Source organism: Zalophus californianus, chromosome 14, assembly GCF_009762305.2.
Source record: "Zalophus californianus isolate mZalCal1 chromosome 14, mZalCal1.pri.v2, whole genome shotgun sequence".
Lineage (NCBI taxonomy): Eukaryota > Metazoa > Chordata > Mammalia > Carnivora > Otariidae > Zalophus > Zalophus californianus.
The window spans coordinates 67,795,536-67,814,759 of record NC_045608.1 but is presented as its reverse complement, the minus strand read 5'-3'; the positions used below and the strand labels follow the sequence as shown (position 1 = coordinate 67,814,759).

Sequence of the window (19,224 nt, the reverse complement as noted above, 5' to 3'; positions counted from 1 at the left end):
GGACATCATTGTAGTCAGGTTGCCCCCCTCCTCCTCTTTCCTCAATCTGAAATCCTGGAAAGCTTTCTAAATGGAAGAGTTAGGAATCGAAATTCTGACACTTTGGAGAGATGCTCTAACGTAGACCTTAAGCATATTATCCATTGAATTAATGTACCCCAAAGCACCAAACTCCCATATTGGGAGCAGATTCTTCTGGAATTCCAGCCAGTCCTGCTTTTGTTTCCACTCCTACTCACTCACGCACGCGGACACCAAAATGCACATCCTGGTCACAAAGGAGAAAAGATTTGTGTGATCCTGGGTAAGCTTTTTATGTTATTTCATATTAAAACTGTTGGCTTGTGTCTGCAGGAAGAAGGACTAAAAACCAAAAACAGCCTCCCTACTTCTAAATTGAACAGCCTTTGCCCTAGACTATCCTTCCTGGTGTCTCTGGGAAGTGGAAACAGAAATCTTAGGAGGTGGAACAGCTCCACCAATTGGCTTCCTGGGTCTCCTTCAGAAGCGATTTTTTTCAAAGAGGTGAATAATAATAGCTGACTGTAACCGGACAATGGGAGGAAACCAAGGCAGAGGTAAACTTTTGAAGGAAGGATTTCTACTGAGTAGGTTCACCTTAGCACAAACCCACGAAAGCAACAGAAGGGAAGAAATGATAACGATTAATTTTCTTTTAACTTCAAAGCCCAATGCTATTCATGTTTATTGTTTTATTTAATCGCCACAGAACTATATTTAAACAGCTATCATTGCAGGTGAGTTCCACTTGTCAAAGCTCACAGATTTGGAACAGAGCAGCATTCAAAACTACAATCTGCCTAACCCCAGGGCTTCCATATTTGAGGAGAGAGATGGTAGAAATGAAGATTTTGAAAGGAAGCCTGGAAAAGCTGTGAGACACCGAGAATGGCCAAATATGTCTCCGGGCCCATCTGAGGCGCTCTCTTCAGGGAAGCTTTCGTAGAGTATGCTTCAAGAACTCTTGCTGTTTGAAATGGTCATCTGTTATTACCCGTTAGTAAACAGATTGGTACTGCTAGTGCCACTTTCCTCGTTTATCTTGAGTTCCCAACTGAACCCACGAAGTAGATTGATGACAATGATTGCTGGCCAGGGATCCAAGACAATTGTGTTCTAGTCTTGTCTCTGGCACCAACTACCTGTGTTAAGACTTCAGTTTCTTTTCAACTGTAGTTCTACGGTGTTCGCTGCCAAACATAGTAGGTGCTTAATAAATACTTGATGTGATTAGTTGGGCTCAATGTTTCCGGCAGAGGCTTGAGTGTCCATAGGGTAAAAGCCACAGGATTACCGGAGTGTGGATACCCATCCACCAGCTTTGGGCAGCCAGTAGCTTAGGGCCTTGTATCGCTGATGTGCGAGGTTGGGGCCTAAGAACATCGCCCGAGCACTGGAGAAACTTAAAGGAAGACAACCCAGCAATTAAGTATCGTACTAGGCGCTTATCTTTTAGACTTCGCAAGGACCTTTCAGAGCATGCATTATTAGCACCATTTTTAACGAAGACAAAACCAAGATTCCGGTTCTTCAAAAATACCTGGCATCCCCTACCCTGCTCCTAATAATACCCACAAAAGATCCCCGCTTGGGCTTATTTACATCTCGGACCCCGCCCCGTTTACCACCACGAGGGCCCCGCCCACTCATTTGCCTCTGGCCGGGCCCAGGCTGGGTCGGGTCCCCAGGCTTCTGCGGACCCCTCTAATGCCCCAGCTCGTCCCGTCCTCGAGGCGGCCCTCGGGCCTTACCCAGGGACGAGCACGTGTCCACTCCCGGTCAGAGTACGGAAGGTGGACTAGGCGGCGGTCCCCACAGGCCCCACCCAATGGCGCTGGCAGGAGATCGGGGAGGGGACCCCGGGCCGAGCCGATGAGGGACGGGTGGTCGGCAGCGCGGCAGGTTACGTGCCTTCCCCTCGCCTGCCCCCATCCCTTCCCTTCCCAGAGCCTTTCGTGGGAGCGCGCCCGAGACGAAGTCAACCGAAACCATGAGCGTACCACCCCGCCTCGTCCTCGGCCGCCCGGCAGCCCTCCCGCTCGGCCGCGCCTCGCCTCACGCTCTACGGGGGAGGCGGGACCAATCAGCGAGCGACGTCTCCCTTCCGATTCGAGGCCCCCGACGCGCGGCTCACACCCCGAGCACCACGCGCGCTCATTGGCTGCGCGCGCCGCCGGTCCGGCCGGGAGGGCGGGGCGGCCGAAGGGAAAGGAGGTGGGGAGGTAGTGGCCCGCGACTCTCCGAGCCCCGCTCGCGCCCCGGCCCTTCCCGAGCGCTTGGCCTCCCTCCTTCCCTCCTCCGCTCGCCCTGTCTTCCGTGCGCGCCGAGCGCTGCGCTCGGCCGGCGTGCCTCGCGCCCTAACGGGCGGCCGGGGGCGCCAATCAGCGGGCGGCAGGGTGCCAGCCCCGGGGCTGCGCCGGCGAATCGGCGGGGCTCGCGGCCCGGGGTGGGAGGCGGGTCTACCGCGCGGCCGCGGCGGCGGCGGAGCAGCTCCCAGCCAGCAGCCAGCGAGCGCCGATAGATCTGCCCGGAGGTGGGTGCGCCGCGCCGCTGCGGCGGAGGGCGCAGGGCGGAAGCGGAGGTGGGCCGGCGGGCGCGGCGGGGGAGGGCTCGGCCGTCCGGGCGGCCCGGGGGGGGGCGCTGGTGGAGGATGCGGGCGGGCGCGCGCCTGAGGGGAGGAGGGGAGGAGAGGCGGCGGCGGCGGCGGCGGGACGCGCGTCCCCACCCCCTCCCTCCCGCGGGCGGTGGCCGAGCCCGCGCCCCCTCCCCGCGCGCGGGCCGCGGGCCGGGCAGTGGCTGGGGGGCGGGGCGGGGCGGGCCGGGCGGCCGCGAGAGTGTTTTCAGTTCCGCCTCCAATCGCCCCTTCCCCTCTCCCCTCCCAGCCCCTCATCCCATTCGGAAGAGGAAGGAACAAAAGGTCCCGGACCCCCGGCTCTGACGGGGCGGGACCCGGAGCCTCGGTGCAGGTAAAGCGGCGGCGCCCGGCGGGCCCTCGGGGCTAGGGGTGTGTTTGCGTCGGGCTCGGGTCGGCGAGGCTCGCCGCGTCACATCGCCACGGGGGCCGGGGGGCCGGGGTGTGGCGGGGTCGGGGCGCGGGGGCACGGGGCCAGGCGGGCCGGAGGGGAAGAGGTCGGTACACGAGCTACCCGGCCGGGAGCGGGGGCCGGCCGGGGCCCGTCCCCTCCGCCGCGAACACGCTTGGTAGTTTGTGGCTCTGATTTTCAAAGCCGGAGGGACCGAGCTCTTGTTTCGGGAGTTGTTGGCAAGCCGTGTTAGGAGCGTGCGATAGTTTGCTTCCACTTTTTTTTTTGTCCTGTAACCTTTGTTAACCATTCTAGTCCCGGGGTCTGAATTGCTTGTGTGTACTCTCACACAAGCACGCACACGGCTGATAACTGTCGAGATCCTTCTGCGCTCACTTGTGAAAGTTGCTCTGTGAGTGGAGCCTATTAGTTTTTATCACACGCCTTTAGAAAGCACGCTAATTGATTTCACGTATTTCAAACTTGGTTTACAAATCTGCAACTTTAATTGTTTTGCGCGCTCTCGGGGGATACAGTCCTTGGGGTTGGGTACTTTGGCCTTTTTACTTACTTAACCTTTCTGTGGTTATGGTTTCCTTTTGATCCGAAACAAAAGAAAAACAATACCCAGGTTGGTTTTGTTGTTCCTTCCTCTTGACCCCTTAAAAGCTAAATACTACCGGTTTGTCGTCAATTAAACTTTTATTTAAAAAAGCATCTCCAGGTAAAACGCGTTTGGACGCAGCGTTTTCCATCAAAATCGTGTCTTGTTTGTTATAGTTTGGAGTGTCCTAAATTTTGTTTTAGACTTCTAAAGTGACACACGAAGAGTAACTGTTAATGAATAAATAAATGGTCACGCAAACCTACTTGGAGTAATTCCATCTTTCAAAAGAGTGCTCCCAGAAATTTGAATTAATTTATAGAATTCTTAATAATTCTGTTAAGTTTCTTTTCATTTGCTCTCTTCTGATTTTATATGAATTGAACCGTACTGCATTTCTGTTGTAAGGATGTTTTTCCTTGAGCCGAATAAGATAATAAATTTGCTATTACTCTGAAAATACATTTGCTGCTATTCTAGTTTTGACTCCCTTTAAAAAGTTTTCCTTAGATAGAAGTGTAAGTTAGTTAAGTGAAGTTTGAGGAGTTTCAATGTAAATAAAGAGATAAGTGAAGCAAATGTAACACAGATGGGAGAAATAATATAAAATGGATTTCATAAATGTATCCTAGTTTGAGGATTTTTTTCATTTGCCTTAAAACAACATACAGGATATTGGTGGAATTTTTCTCAATCAGAAGGTCATTTAGCAAACATTTATATTAAATTCAGAAAGTAACACTGATTTTTTTTTTTAAGTTTCCTGATTTTTGCCATAAAATTAGTTGTGGTAGTAGATAAGGATATTTTGAGTCCAAGTGCCCACTTAGTACTCTTAATGTTAAAATTGAGTTTAAAGTAGTTCATTGGCAGATTTTTATTAATGTGATTGGAAACATCCATTTTTGGGCTTGTTCAGGAAGAAATGGCTCTTAGAGTCGCTTTTGTACTTTGTAGCTATGCCTTCTGAAGTGATTTCACATTGTAGGTGTTCAGCAAAAGTTTGGTTTTTTTCATGGTTGTAACTTACCTGTGCCTAGTAAGTAAGTGATCACATCTCTAAGCAGTCTGTAAGGCTCATGTAATAATAGTCTTGTAAGAAACCATGCAGGGTAATTTCCTGTTTTTTGTGGCTTGTCAGGCCTGGTATGTGTTTTAACTAAGTAGGAATTTGGGGATGGTTTTGTGTATTTCAGCAGTCATTCTCTTTAATAGGAACAAAGGTGGTTTCTACTTCAGGATAGCAAAAGGTCCCCTTTTCATTTTCGTATTGTAAATACTAGAATCCTATCGCTATAATCTTTTTACTTCACATTGAGGGGAGATGTGTGAGTGAAAAACAGTCGAGCTGCATCACCTGCTGATCAAAGACCCATTAAATTTTTACACTGAGCAAATATTTTCAGTTTTGGCTTTTGTAAATGTCTGAAAGCTCTCTTTATTCTTGTTTGGTTTTCATTCTGTTGGCTTTGTGCTCTAGGACTCCAAAGGCCTTGTTTTGTAGCAGCTTTTTATACAGGTGTTTTTGTTAATGCATATAAAAGCTGTATTCAGTGCAGTCTAGCAGATGGGGGCTTATTCACGTTCTTGGGACAAGAGTCATTTTTAGAGGATGAAGAGGGGCATGTCTTTAAGATACCTTGTCTTCTGATGGGAGGAGAGGAACCGTTTTTAAGCTTTTAGTTTTTATAAGATGAAAGCTGTTTTCTACCAAGTATTGCAAGGGTATGTCAGAAATGAGAAATCCAAAGATTTCAAAAGCAATCAGGACATTTATTCAACAAAATAATTTGTATTTATTGAACAGGTAGTATTCATTTATTCAACAAAATAGCCTTTGCTGTGTCAGGCCCTGGACTCAGTAATAAAGGATCTAACAAGGAACAAGTATACTCCTGTTCCTTAATGGAATTAGAAAAGTGGAAACCACTCCTATCTTCTGCCTCTCCTGCAGTCTTTAGAGTAAGAAAATCATGTTATTGTACAAATTGAGGGAGCTTGTGATGCATTACTGAGCCAGTTCCTAAAGTATGCTTGCATTGCTTTCTGTCGAATGTAGAGGACATCACCAGGGAAGATGTCAAGTGTTAACTCATAGTGTCACTGGTAACAGTCTGTATTTGGGGGGTGGGGGGGGAGACTTGTCACCATTTTTGCACAGTCTGTACAAACTGAGGGATATGGCCAGTGTTTCAGAAACATACTTGTTGCTGAACAGATGAACACGTGTAGAGCTAAGCTTAATTAGGCCTTAGTTTGATTATCTGTTGCCCTTTAGTTCTAGAAACTGGCTGAAGAAAGAAAGCAGATCTGCATCCGACAGGTTCCAGTGAAAGAATTGGAAATAAAGTGCAAAGACACTGAGCTGCATCGAGAATAAGGATTGGGCTAGTCTCATGTAGTGGAACGGCCATGGGTTGTGGAGTCAGGCCTAGGCTAATGGTTGGTTTCTCAGTTACTATGTTGGGCAAATTGCTTAACTCATGAGCCTTGGTTTTCTGACTGAAAACAGAGGTAATGACACCTGCCTCTTCCCGTTATTACAAGGATTAAATGATTGTGATTGAATTAGAACTTGCCTCAGATATAGGGTCCTCGCAGATGATCTCTTGCTCTCTTCTCCTTGTGGCTTTTAGTTGTCTTCTTTCTAATCCAGATGATTTGCCTACACTCTTATTCTTTCCAATTATAAAATGCTTTTGAGGACCAGACACTAAGCAAAAAAGGCCCGAGATAGCTGTAAACTGTCCTAAGTCCACACCGAAAGTTCTAGTCACAGGAGAGCCATTGAGACCCTTCATCAGAACCTGTTGGCATATATTTCAGATGTTTCTAACAAAGTTACCTAGTTTCTAAGCCCACAGTAGATTAGAAAGAAGTAGATTGTGGGTAATGTGGGAGGTTTAGGGCAGTGTAGTGGGGGTTGGGATAGGAGGATGGGGAACTGTTAGCCTACTGTCCGTTGTAAGAAAAAACAGATAACAGCCTGGTGAGGATAATAGAGTTAATCTACAAGACACAAAACAAATATTCAGAGCCTAACTAGCATGTCTGGGACCATTCAGTGCAGGACCAGACCTGAAAGCGTAGTAATGAATGTTCATCAATTAGCTTAAACCATGTTTGGGAAGATCTTTTAAGAATGCAGTAATCTACATAATATACTTTAGATTGTTATTCAGGATGATTAACAAATGTTCCTAAAGGGTTAGAACGTTGTGCTGTATCAAATGACTTCTTTCTTTCTTTTTTTTTTTTTTAAGATTTTATTTATTTGACACAGAGAGAGAGACCTGAGAGAGGGAACACAAGCAGGGGGAGTGGGAGAGGGAGAGAAGCAGGCTTCCCGCTGAGCAGGGAGCCCGATGTGGAGCTCCATCCCAGGACCCTGGGATCATGACCTGAGCGAAGGCAGACACTTAACGACTGAGCCACCCAGGCGCCCCTCAAATGACTTACTTCATGAAAGATCCACAGTACCTACTATGACCAACATGGTTTTCATTTGTTTTGCCATTTAGAGCAGCAGCACGATTCCAGTCTGAGAAGCCTTTCATTTTAGGCCAGTAGTAAAGAAAGGTGATCTAAGTGGTGTAGCACCCCATGCCACCCCTTTTCTTCAGAGTAAGTTATTCTTTGTCAGTCTGTAGGGGTGTCATGTAAAATGTTTGACTCTAGCTTTGAGACCGTGTGCTAGAGATTTCGAGAACTGAACAAAAGTGTGGACAGTTGGCTAGTCTGTCTGTTGAGGGCTTTTTGCCGCTTATGTGTGTGTGAGTTTGACCCAGTATTAGCCTTAATAATTTTTTTTGGATAATTCTCCCTCCTACCTCTGAGTTACTTTCTAAATCATATACTCTATTAAATGCTAATTGTTGACCTTGTAATACATAGCCTTAGCTATTTTTTGAAGGTTTTTTTTTTTTTTTCCCAGTAGTACAAAAGTAATTCAATCTTACTCATTTAAAAATGCAGTTTGGGGCTTATTGCTTGTCTCTGATCAATTTTGATCATTACTCCAGATTGTTATAATTGTAATATATTCAATTAGGACGTATTTCAGTGCTGATTCTAGATAGATCGAGGATAGCTCTTAGCTTCAATTTCAGTAATTTCATGTGGGGAGAATAGAATTTTGCCAAGCTAGTTGAATTTAGACACTGCCTCTGATTTGGCCACCCAGAAACATCAGGGTAATTCTGTGATTTACATACTTGCCTTACATTCTAGAGTGGACGGGTTCCTCTTAATGCATCTGAGCCATAGCAGTGGAACTGGTGCCTGGTAATTTAGATCTGTCTTTAGTTTGTGCTTGTAAGAAAACAGAAATCCTAAAGTCAGTGATGTTAATACCATTAAACTATGAAATGGTCACTGATTTTCCTGGGTAGTTCTGTACTTTTTCAAAACCTGAAATTACTTTGGCCTCAAGACGAAAACAGTGGAAAGTGAGTATAGACCCTAGTTGCTCTCTGTTCAGTCCACGGGTCCAGTTTGCATCTGAAAACCTGCATTTCCTTAAATCTGGCGTCCTACTCCTAACTTGGTAGGGGGAGGGCATAGTTTCAGGCTTAATGTATTCAGTTAGTAAGGAAGAATAATCATGGGGGAGCCACTGGAAGTCCATCAAGTTCATTACCTTGAGTCTTTCAATTCAAAAAAGACTGGATCTCAGGAAGTAACATGGGAAATCTGTGATCCTGTAATTTGCCTGTGTTTAAGGTAAAGTACATTTTCATATGTTGCTTCAGCTCTTCCAACAATTCTGTAAGGAGATAATGGTTAAGCTTTTGTAAATATGAAGGAAATGTTCTATCTTAATCCCATCCTTCATTACAAAATGTGGGGCAGTGAATCTGATTTGCAAAGTTCACAGAATAAACTCCTGATAAATGCTACCATGGGAGCTGGACCCATGAGCTTTCTCCCTTGATTTGAATGAACTATGGAAACTTTTTTGTTGACTAGAGCTGTTCTATCTGTGGCAGTGAATGCAAATTTTCCATGTTTAGACCAATCTTTTACTTCCTAGACAGGTGGTTAGGTGTAGTTCATGTAAACTGGCCAATTAAACTTTTATTTATAAAATGTTTTAAGTATCAGGAGGGTCCGGCTTTGGCCTGAGGTTTGTACGTTGGTCATTTCTGCTCTAAACCCGCAGTTTTCAGACAAAGCGCACAAACACCTATGCACACAACAACAACCAGAAGGCTTTTGAAAAAAAAGAAAAAGGCAAAAAATGAAACATTCTGCAGAATCTCAAAATGTAAGGGGAATGGGCAGTTGCTGAAGCCCTGCCTACTTAGTTTTCCTCTTCCCCAGGAAGCCTTTGGAGCTCCCCTGAAGAAGAGTAATCGTGGAGAAAAACCTTGGCTGTAGACCCAAACTAACAGGGTGGACACTAGCCACATGTGGCTATTTAGCACTTGAACTGTGACTACAGTAACTGAGGAAATAAATGTTAAATTTAATTTAATAGAAAGTTCTGTGGAACAACCCTACGCTAGACTTGGCTTTGATTACACTTTCACAGCCTGAGGACTGTACCCATTTGAAGTGGCTGCTTCAGCAGAAGGTCAAGACAGACAGACTCTGGGAGTTTGAAGGGCAGTTGGAGTACTGAATATTCGTGCTGAGTTGAGTCTGGGCCTGGGCCTGTGTGGTCCCCTAATAATTGGATGCCCCCTTTTTCTTTAAATCTGGAAATGATAAAACCAGCATGTAATTTTATGTTTACAAGCTGATTATAGACCTGTAGATTCCATACAACTCATTCAAGGTGAAAGGAATAGAACTCCCAAGATCAGGTAGTCAGTCTCTTTACACAGCAATCCCTATGTAATATGGACTTGCACTGAACTAATGACCTACTTTCAGGGTTAAATTCAAGCTCTCACATTAGGTTTTGAGAGTCCATAAAACTGAATACATGAATGTTTTCTATTTGCTTTAGTTTAAAAGGTGCCCATCGTTCTCCATCCCGTGGGGCCACCTTAGGTTTCCAACGGCAGTGTCTTTCCTTACCTCCTTACAACTTTGGAAAAAAGCATAGTAACAGTGAGAATTGAGAAATCTGTTTTTCAGTTAGTTTTTATGTATCTGTTTTTTTTTAATGCTTTCTGTGATCCTCATTTCTTTGACTAAAACCATTGTAAAAATCCACGCCATTAGTAATTTGCTTTTTTCTCTACCTGTGTGGTATACGTATGAACGTGGATTGCCAAAAATCTAATAGTGATCTTATACTATTTCTAGAAGGACCTTAGGTGTTCTTTGAGATAGTACCATCACATTTCAAGTGTTTTATGTTGAAATATCTAACTTGATTTTCATCTGAAATAAAAATTCATATAGGTATTTGGGGAATATTTTGTCTTTGCAGTTTGAAGATATTTGAAACCTACATTTGCTTTCTATATTTAATCACTTCCTTTGTTCTAGACTTGAACCTTGTGAAATGTTTTTTTTTGCCACTCTTTCATACTCCGTTTCTTACCTCCCTTTGAGAAGTCACCAGTGAATTCTGAACAGCCAAGTTTAGCAGTCTTTTTCAGTTATACTATTGTTTTCAGTGTTTGCCACTATTGACTATACTTTTCTCTACCTAGGTTTCTTAAAAATCTCACAGGCCTGCTGAAACAGACCCAGATTAGGCCCATTCCACCGGCTACAAATACTGAATAAAATGATGGGCTTTATTTCTTTTATGTATATAATTGGTCTAGAGAGGGAGAGGAAAGAAGAGGGAGAGAAATGTTCCCAGGTACCAGAAATTTGGAAATCAGTCTGTGTTAAGGAAAAACTGGTTTTGGGGGAATTTACTAGATAAGAATCCAGTAGCTAAGGATGGAGTTGTAATGCTTGGACTCGGGGAACTATATGCTAAGTGTGTGTGTGTGTGTGTATGTGTGTGTATAGAAACTATTCTAATAAAAAACATCTGTGGCCTCTGGGAAAAACAAGACTCAAACCTCTCTATGAAGGAACTAGTAGTAACCACTAGTCTTTATAGATGGACTTAAATATGAAGGTCAAGCATGGTAAATAAAAAGTAGATACCAGCTAGATGTAAAATGATGGGCTTTTAAAATAGGTAATACATTATTGTCATTCAAAATTCAAAAGGTACAAAAGGATTTATGGTGAAAAGTCTGTGTCACCCTGTCCCTTGCCCCACCCAGTTGCCTTTCCAAAGGCTAGTAGCATTTTCTGGGTTTTTGTGTAATGCTCCAGAAGCTCTGTGCTTATATGAGCAACTTTGTGTATATATTACCTTTTAGTACAAATGGTCATATATTTTACATAACAGTGCATCTTGTAGATTATTTCACATCAGGACATAAGTACCTTTTTACTTCAGTTTTACAGTATTCTTTGAATGGGTGCCTATAATATATTTGACCAGTTGTCCATTGATGGGGACATTTAGGTTATTTCTAGTCTTGTGGTATTAAAAACAGTGTCGCAACAAGTAAACTTTGTTTATTCATCATTCTGTACATGCATGAGGTAGATTTCTAGAAGTAGGTTAAAGGATATCTACATTTGTATATTTATTTTAGGGAATGTACTTTATTCCTTTTTTTTTTCTTTTAAGTAGGTAGTACATGCACATGGTGGAAAATTCAAAAGGAACAAAATAGTAAATAGTGAAAAGTAAGTCTCCCTTAGATCTACCTCCTGCTGGGGCACCTGGGTGGCTCAGTCCCTTAAGCGTCTTCCTTCTGTTCAGATCATGATCCCAGATCCCTGGGGATCTAGTCCCGCATCTGGCTCCCTGCTCCATGGGAAGTCTGCTTCTCCCTCTCCCTCTGCCCCGCCCCCCATGCTCTGTCTCTCAAATAAATAAATATTTTTTTTTTTTTAAGATCTATCTCCTGCTACCCAGTTCCACTTTCCAGAAATGGAACCACCGTTAATGAGCTTCTTTCTTATGTATCCTTCTAGAGCTACTCTGTCCAACATGTGGCCACTGAATACTTGAAATGTAGCTAGTCAGAACTGAGATGGCCTGCAAGTGTAAAATACACAGGAGATTTATAACAGTACAAAAAAATAGAATGTATTTTAATTTTTAATGCTGATTGCACATTGAAATAATATTTTGGACATAGTGGGATAAATTATTTAAATGATAAATTTAACATTTTTACTTTAGGTTTTTAATGTGGCTAGTAGAAAATTTACAATTGCATGTGTGGATGGCATCCTATTTCTGTTGGGCAGCACTGGCCTAAAAAAATTGCATGTGGATACAAACATGTAGGAATATATGAGAATTTCTCTTCTCAGGCAGGTGTTTTTTGCATTGTAGTCTGTGGGAGCATAAATCTCTTGCTAAGATGATAGTTACAAGAGACATATCAGGCAGTTCTTCACTGTCTCGTTTACTCTTATCCATTTACCATGATCATTGTGGGTCTCATCAATGAAAGTCATTGTGCACTTTGGAGAGAAGCCTGACACATTATTCTTGGCTCTATGTTTTTGAACCTACTCTAATTTGCACTGGTTGCCTCTACACCTAGGACATGGCTGTCATCCTGGGATTCCCCTTCATTGTCCTCTTACAGCGTTCTTCACTTTCTCCTTTGTTAGATCTCTTATTCTTTTGGCTCTCCTTTTGATGAAACATACCCTTCAAGACTTTCCTTGGGAGAGAATGTGTTGAGTAAATATATGGAGATGTTACATGCCTGAAAATACCTTTATTCTGCCCTGGTTGGGTAATAGAATTCTAGGTTGGAAGTAATTTTTTTTCTCCAGAATTATGAAGGCATCGGTCTATTGACCTCACTTACAGTGTTAGTCTTGAGAAAACCCAAGTTCTTTTGATTCTTCTCTAAATAATCTCCCCTTTCTCCCAGGAGCCTTTAGGCTTTTCCTTTGTCTTCAGCATTCTGGAGTTTCACCCCCACCAGCCTGGATGCAGGTATGTTTTCTTCTTTTGTCCTGAGGTCTTGATCCTTGATTGGCCCTTTAGATCTGGAAACTCCCATCTTTCAGTTCAGAGGTTATTTCTAGATTTCTTTGACACCACCCCCCTCCCCGCGCCCCGGCCAATCTCTGATGTCTTTTTGAAGTCCTGTTTGGATATTGGACCTCCTGAATTGGTCCTCCAGTTTTCTTCACTTTTTTTTTTGCTATTTTCCATCCTACAGTTTTTTACCTTCTGGAAGATTTCCTCTACCTTACTTTCCAACCCTTCTATTGATGCCTCCGCCCCCTTCTGCTATCAAAAACTATCAATTCTATCTTAGAACTCTTATTCTTTGAATGTTTCTTTTGTAAAGCAAGCTGTTCTTCAGGGTTGCTCTCTCGTTTCTATGGCCGTGTTGAAGATTTTTACAATGTTTTCTTTTCTCTGTATGGTCTCAGATTTCTTGAGTTAAAATATTTTTATGTTTTTAGCCATTTTTCCCTTAGGTAATGAGAGTCATCCCTAATTACAAAGGTAGGGGTCCAAAAAAACTGCTTGGAAACTGAGCATGTGGGTGAGTCTTGTCTCCTTTCAGTTTCATTGTAGAGTGATCTGTGGGGGCTGTTTGTTGGTAAACTCTCAGTATTAGTGTCTGTACGTCTTCCCTCCTGGGTTTGGTCAGGTACCCCAGAGAAGAGTCTTGATCTGACTAAATGGGTAAAGGTCTGGCTGCTAGTATTTTGGGAGCCAGAACCCAGTGGAGGAAGGGGTTAGGAGTCCACATTTAACATACAGTGTACTCCCCCTGTTCCTTTACTCCCTCTGTTTTCCTAGTGGTCCCCAGGCCGTCTCCTAGTCCAATGAGACTGTTTTACTCTGCTGAGAATAAACATTCAGTCTTCCCTAGAGGGAGAGGAACAAGAACCCAGTGACAAAGTGGGGGAGCAGGCCTGAGGATGTCATTGCTTCTCAAATAACTCTCACCCAATCCTGCCTATTTCATCTCTTCTCTCAGCCCTCAGTGTTTGCTGTGACTGGTGTTGTCTTTTTTACTTAACCCTTTGAGGATTCTGCTGTGAAAATCAGGATGTTTCCCCACACCTTGCATAGAGTTAATAGTTCTCTGATCTGTTCAACAGTGACTACTCATCCATTCGTTTTCCGGTTACCAAAATTTTGCTTGTTTTCTTTTTAACTCTTCTCTCTATCCTCATGAGATTGTCTTTTTGCTTTTTCTAATTCTTTTATTATGGTTTTTAATAGGCTGCTGTTTTCACGTGCAACCTGCTGATTAAAGTTTTCCATTAAATTTTTAAGGATAACCCTCTGAAAGAATTAGAATAGAATGTATAACTTCAAATCGGAATGAGGGAGTGGAAATAAATTTGATCATTCCAACAGAAGGCAGAAGAGGAGGGAAAAAAAGCAAAGAAGATGCTTGGGAATTAGAAAACAAAATAAGGTGATAAAAATTAGCGAGGTATTTTCATAAACCTAATACATAATTTCAGGTAAAGCTTGCTGAGTAAAAGAGAATGAAACATAAAAAAAACCCCAAACTCAATGCTTTTTATTAGTAGACATACCTAAAAGTATGATATAGTTTCAAAGTAAAGGAATAAAAAAAATATCCACTAGGCATAATCTATGTCTTAATCCATCTTGGGCTGCCATAATAGGATTCCGTAGACTTGGGACACTCAAAAACAACAGAAGTTTATTTCTCACAGTTGTGGAGGCTGGGAAGTCCAAGTTTAGGGTGCCCGCAGATTTGGTATCTGGTGAGGACCTGCTTCCTCGAACTTCATAGATACCTCCCTTTTTGCTGTTACCTCCTATGGTGGAAGGAGGCAGGGGAGTTCCCTAGGGTTTCTTTTGTAAGGACACTAATCCCACTCATGAGGAGATGTTTGTTAGTAAAGAACTAAAAATTAATGAGCTAACTATACAATGTAATGAGTTAGAAAAAGAAAGGAAATTTTTTTTTGAGAAATGTTAATGAAAAAAAAGTTTTAATCAGATCAACTAAATGAAAGGTAACGTTTGCCAAGATTGATAGAGGAGGAAAAAAGGGTGCAAATGTATTAGAAATCAAAAAGGGATATGACTACAGACAAATTGAGATTTAAAAACTGAGAACACTGTGAAGAGCTTTTTGCCTTTAAACTTGAAAACAGAATGCACAATTTTTTGCAAAGTAAATGACCAAAATTGGCTTAAGAATAAGAAACTTGACAAGATTATAATTTATTTTTTAAAAGGTTTTATTTGTCCAAGAGAAAGAGCACAAGCAGGGGGAGTGGTAGGCAGAGGGAGAAGCAGGCTCCCCGCTGAGCAAGGAGCCCAATGCAGGGACTCGATCCCAGGACCCTGGCATCAAGATCTGAGCAGAAGGCAGGTGTGTAACCGACTGAGCCACCCAGGGGTACAGACAAGATTATAATTTAAAGACTTAAATTAGACATCTGCTTACAGCAAAATAAGATTAAATGAAAACCCCAGATGGACAAGTTGTATAAAACATACGAAGAGGGGCACCTGGGTGGCTCAGTCGGTTAAGTGTCTGCCTTTGGCTCAGGTCATGATTCCAGGGTCTTGGGATCAAGCTCCACTTCGGGCTCCCTGCTCAGCAGGGAGTCTGTTTCTCCCTCTTCCTCTGCCCCTCTGCCTGCTTGTGTGTGCTCTCTCTCTCTTTCAAATAAATAAAATCTTAAAAAAAAAAAAAACCATGAAGAATCAGTAATTCCAGTCTTATACAAAATGTTATAGAAAATAACAAAAAATTATTTTGTTAGGCTACCGTAATCCTGATACTCTGGGTGGGACAAGTGTAGTATGCAAAGGGAGATGAACAGGCCACATCTCACTAATGAACGTGGTAATAGAAATTTTGGGTAAAATGTTACTATTTGCTTAAAAAATACCATGACTAATAAGGGTGTGTCTCAGGAATGTAAAGATGATTAAACATTAGAAAACCCGTAAATGAAATCAACACATCAAAGGAGAAAAGCCGTATGATAATCTTCATGGTTGAAGGGGAAAAAAGCATATGATTAAATTCTGTACTCATTCTTAGAAAACTTAGGAGTATAAGAGAACTTGCTTAATTTGAGTAAAGAGTGTTGGTTAAAAAAAAAAAAAAAACAGACACAGAAGTGTACGTAAGGCATGATTCCAATTATATGAGTTTCTAGAACAGGTAAAATTACTTTGATAGAAATCAGATCGGTAACTGCCTGGGGTGAGGAAGGTAGATTGACTGAAAAGGGACACAAGGAAACTTTCTGGGATGATGGTTATGTGGATGTATACATTTGTCAGAACTCATCAAACTACATTTAACATCTGTGCATTTTACTGTATGTAAAGTATGCCTCAATAAAGTTGATTTTTAAACAGTATGTAAAAACCATGCATTTCTGTATACCAGCAAGACACAAAATTTAAAAAAAGTTGCTATTTAAAATGACAACACAAACTACAAAATACCTAGGAAAAAATAAAACAAACGTGTGAGACCTTAATGGAGAAAATTTTAACACCCTTATAATTGAAATTTTAAGCAGATATACTAGTGTTTATGAATGGAAGACACTATCATTAATATGTCTGTGTTCCTCCACTTATTTATATATTTGGTGTCATTCCAATTAAAATCCCAGGAGGTGAAAGAGGATTCACTTCATCAGATACCAAGACATATTCTTTTGCTTTAGTAGTTATGATGTGATGGTATTTGCCTCGGATATAGATTAATGGAAGAAAAAAAAAGCCTGGAAAAACAAGTAGCATTGTAATTACTAAGGAAGATTCAATATATGGTACTGGTATACTTGGTTATCTTTGTTGGGGAGGGGAAGATCCCTACCTCACAGCATACACAAAAAGTTACAAGGATGAAAAGCAAAACTTTAGACTTTATGACTTTTAAAAGATGACAACATATGGAAGGATCTTTAAGAAGATCCAATGTATACATAATACAGTATTTAAAATATTGATTAAAGATGAGCTCATTAAAGTGAAATCTTAAGTATAAAAAGCCATCAAAAGTAACTTGCTGGGTGAAGATAATGTGGCATGTGTGATTAACAAAAGATTGTCATCCAGAATATGTAAACCTTGTGAATTAAGGAAAAGATGGTGAATATGAGCAGATGATTCAAAGGAACAGAATCCTGAAAAGTCAATAAACATGAAAATATTCTCAAACTTCTTAGGGAAGTGCAAAACATCAGCAACCCTCTGTGTCACACCCATCCTTTTGGAAAAAGTTCGAGGTTCGAAATAATGTCAAATGTTGGGTAAAGTAGGAACTCCTGCTTCCCTGGTGGGAATGACAATTGCTCTTATCAGGTTGACCGAATTTGGTGAAGGACATGTGGATGTCCTCCTGTGCCGCTCCTAAGGCGGTGGCTATCATGTTTTTTACAGACCCTGGTGGAAAATAATATTTTGCATGTGACAAAAACTGAATTAAAAATCTTAAAATAAGTGTACTCTGTTTTCTACTGTATTCTGGCTTATTTTCTCTGTGAGTTTTATTTTTTGTCTATTTTTGCTTTTTGAAAGATATTTTTCAGAATTAACTAAATTGATGTCATGTTCACCAGTGGTTCACGACCCTGAATTTAGGGAAATAGCAGAGGATAACATGCAGTAAAATGTCTCTTTTAATTGAGAGAGTCCAAGAGTTAGGTTGCAGTGTACGATGTATTTCTCACTGCGGATCTTCTTTTTTGATCAAGAAGTTTGAAAGTTTCTGCCCTTAAACAGCTCTCACATACCTAGAAGAGGATATACGTCAGACTACTCATGGCAGCTTGGTAAGGTTGGAGAATTGGAAACAATAGGAATAGGAATCAAAAGGAGAATGGACAGTGGGCTGTAATAGTCACACAGTGCGGTGCAGTAGGAGCTGAAATGAATGAGCTAGATAGAGTTCAAGGTTATATATTGTATCAGCATGGATAGGAATAATAGTGAAAAAAAGCAACAGTGACATGAACAGTATTAAAGTTTCATAGAAATTTATAAAATGCAAAGATCTATTTTATGAATACAATATGTAGCAAAACCATTAAGTGACAGTGGGGGAAAATCAGGGTCCTGATTATCTCTGAGAAGCAAGGAGGAGGGGAATGGGAATGGAAAGGTATATATAAGGGACTTGAGCTATACCCATCTATCATGTCTTACTTCTTACAGCTGATCAAATACCACAGAATGTTAAGAATTGACAGAGCTAGGTGGGAGGCCCAAGGGTGTTTCCATATTTTTTTTTTTTGGTATGACTGAAATATTTAACTCTTTAAGATAAACACCATAAGTGAAACCCAAGCTATTATGGGAGAATAAGTTCAACAAGATGTGTGAGACCTTTCCAGAGAAAATTATACAACTTACTGATGGATATTAAGTCCAAAATAAATAGAAACATCTCATTTTCATAAATAGGGATACTTAGTATTATAAATATGTTGGTTCTTCACAAATTAATGTAAGTCCATTGCACTTGTAATCAAAATCCTATGGAGTTTTGGTGGAACTTAAACTTAAGATCACTAACATCAATTTGAAAAATAAGAGAGGGGCTCACTCTGCAGATAATCAGCTCACTAGAAAGCAGGAGTAAGTAAAATCCTGTGATACTGGTGTAGGTTTGAACAAGTACAATGAACAGAATAAAAGCCCACAATCAGACATTGGTTTATAGGGATTAGGTAGTGACAGGAGCTGCGTGAGTTACCAGAGAAAAGATAAAACTATTTAGTACATGGCACTGACAAAGTGGGCTATCCTTCCAGGAGGTGTTTAGGTCACTATCTCAGCCCTTAACCAAAAACAAATTCCTCGTATATTAGAAACCTAAATTTGAAAAGCAGAACTAAAATGTCCACAAGAATATCTAGGGAGGAGTACCTTTGTAACATCTGGATCCTTCATGTCTCAGATTCCTCATCTGTGAATAAGAGTATCTACCCCGCTGGGTGCCTGTGAGAGTTGAGTTTAATGCTTACCTGGACTCTGAGACTAACCTGTTGTGTCATAAAGTAAGCACTCAGTGTTTTCTACTGTGTTTGGGGGCAGGAAGGGGTTTCTCTAGAAAGAAGCAAAGTGAATCAAAAGATTCTAAAGTGTAAATTTGTGTACTGTAAAGGTATAAGAAAATGAGAAAACGTAAGGCTTTGGAGATTTTTTTTTAATACATGTGCAGTGATAGGGTTTATATCAGAATAAGAACAAGAAGCAAAGTACAACAGGGTTGACTACAAAGAACATGAGCTGTAGTTTAAGGAAATGATGTAGCGAATCCTATTTGTAAAACTATGTTATACAATGATTAATAACTTGCAGGCTTTATTTGTGAGCTCAGGATAATCAGACCTCTTACTTAAGTGAAACTTTCCAGTGAGTAATCTTTGAATCCCAATTTTACTGATCACTTGATAAGCTTTCTTATTGAGCTGTACAGATAAAGTCTTCCTATTCTAATGAATCCTGCCTTGTATGTCTCACTGCTGAAATTAGGAACAGAATTAGTATCTGAACTTGTTTTTCAGTTCTCGCAAATGTTGAAAAAAAAAATTCTAACTTCAGTACAGCACTTGCTGCCACACTGTGGAAGGAAATCTGTATATTCTGCAAATGAC

General features: G+C 41.5%; 1 protein-coding gene across 8 annotated transcripts in view; it reads left to right on the top strand.

Annotated features, from left to right (window-relative positions):
* The first annotated feature begins 2,250 nt into the window (after positions 1-2,250).
* The window catches only part of SMAD2 (SMAD family member 2), an 82,931-nt gene continuing 65,957 nt past the window's right edge, over positions 2,251-19,224 (top strand). For 2 of the 8 annotated variants that reach the window (XM_027577386.2, XM_027577378.2), the window contains exons 1-2: positions 2,254-2,554; positions 2,904-2,987. The gene's annotated coding sequence lies outside the window, so the exon portion shown is untranslated. Of the gene's footprint in view, positions 2,603-2,804; positions 2,988-19,224 lie in introns of those variants that run through there. The other 6 variants (XM_027577385.2, XM_027577384.2, XM_027577381.2 and 3 more) reach the window with 6 other exon arrangements.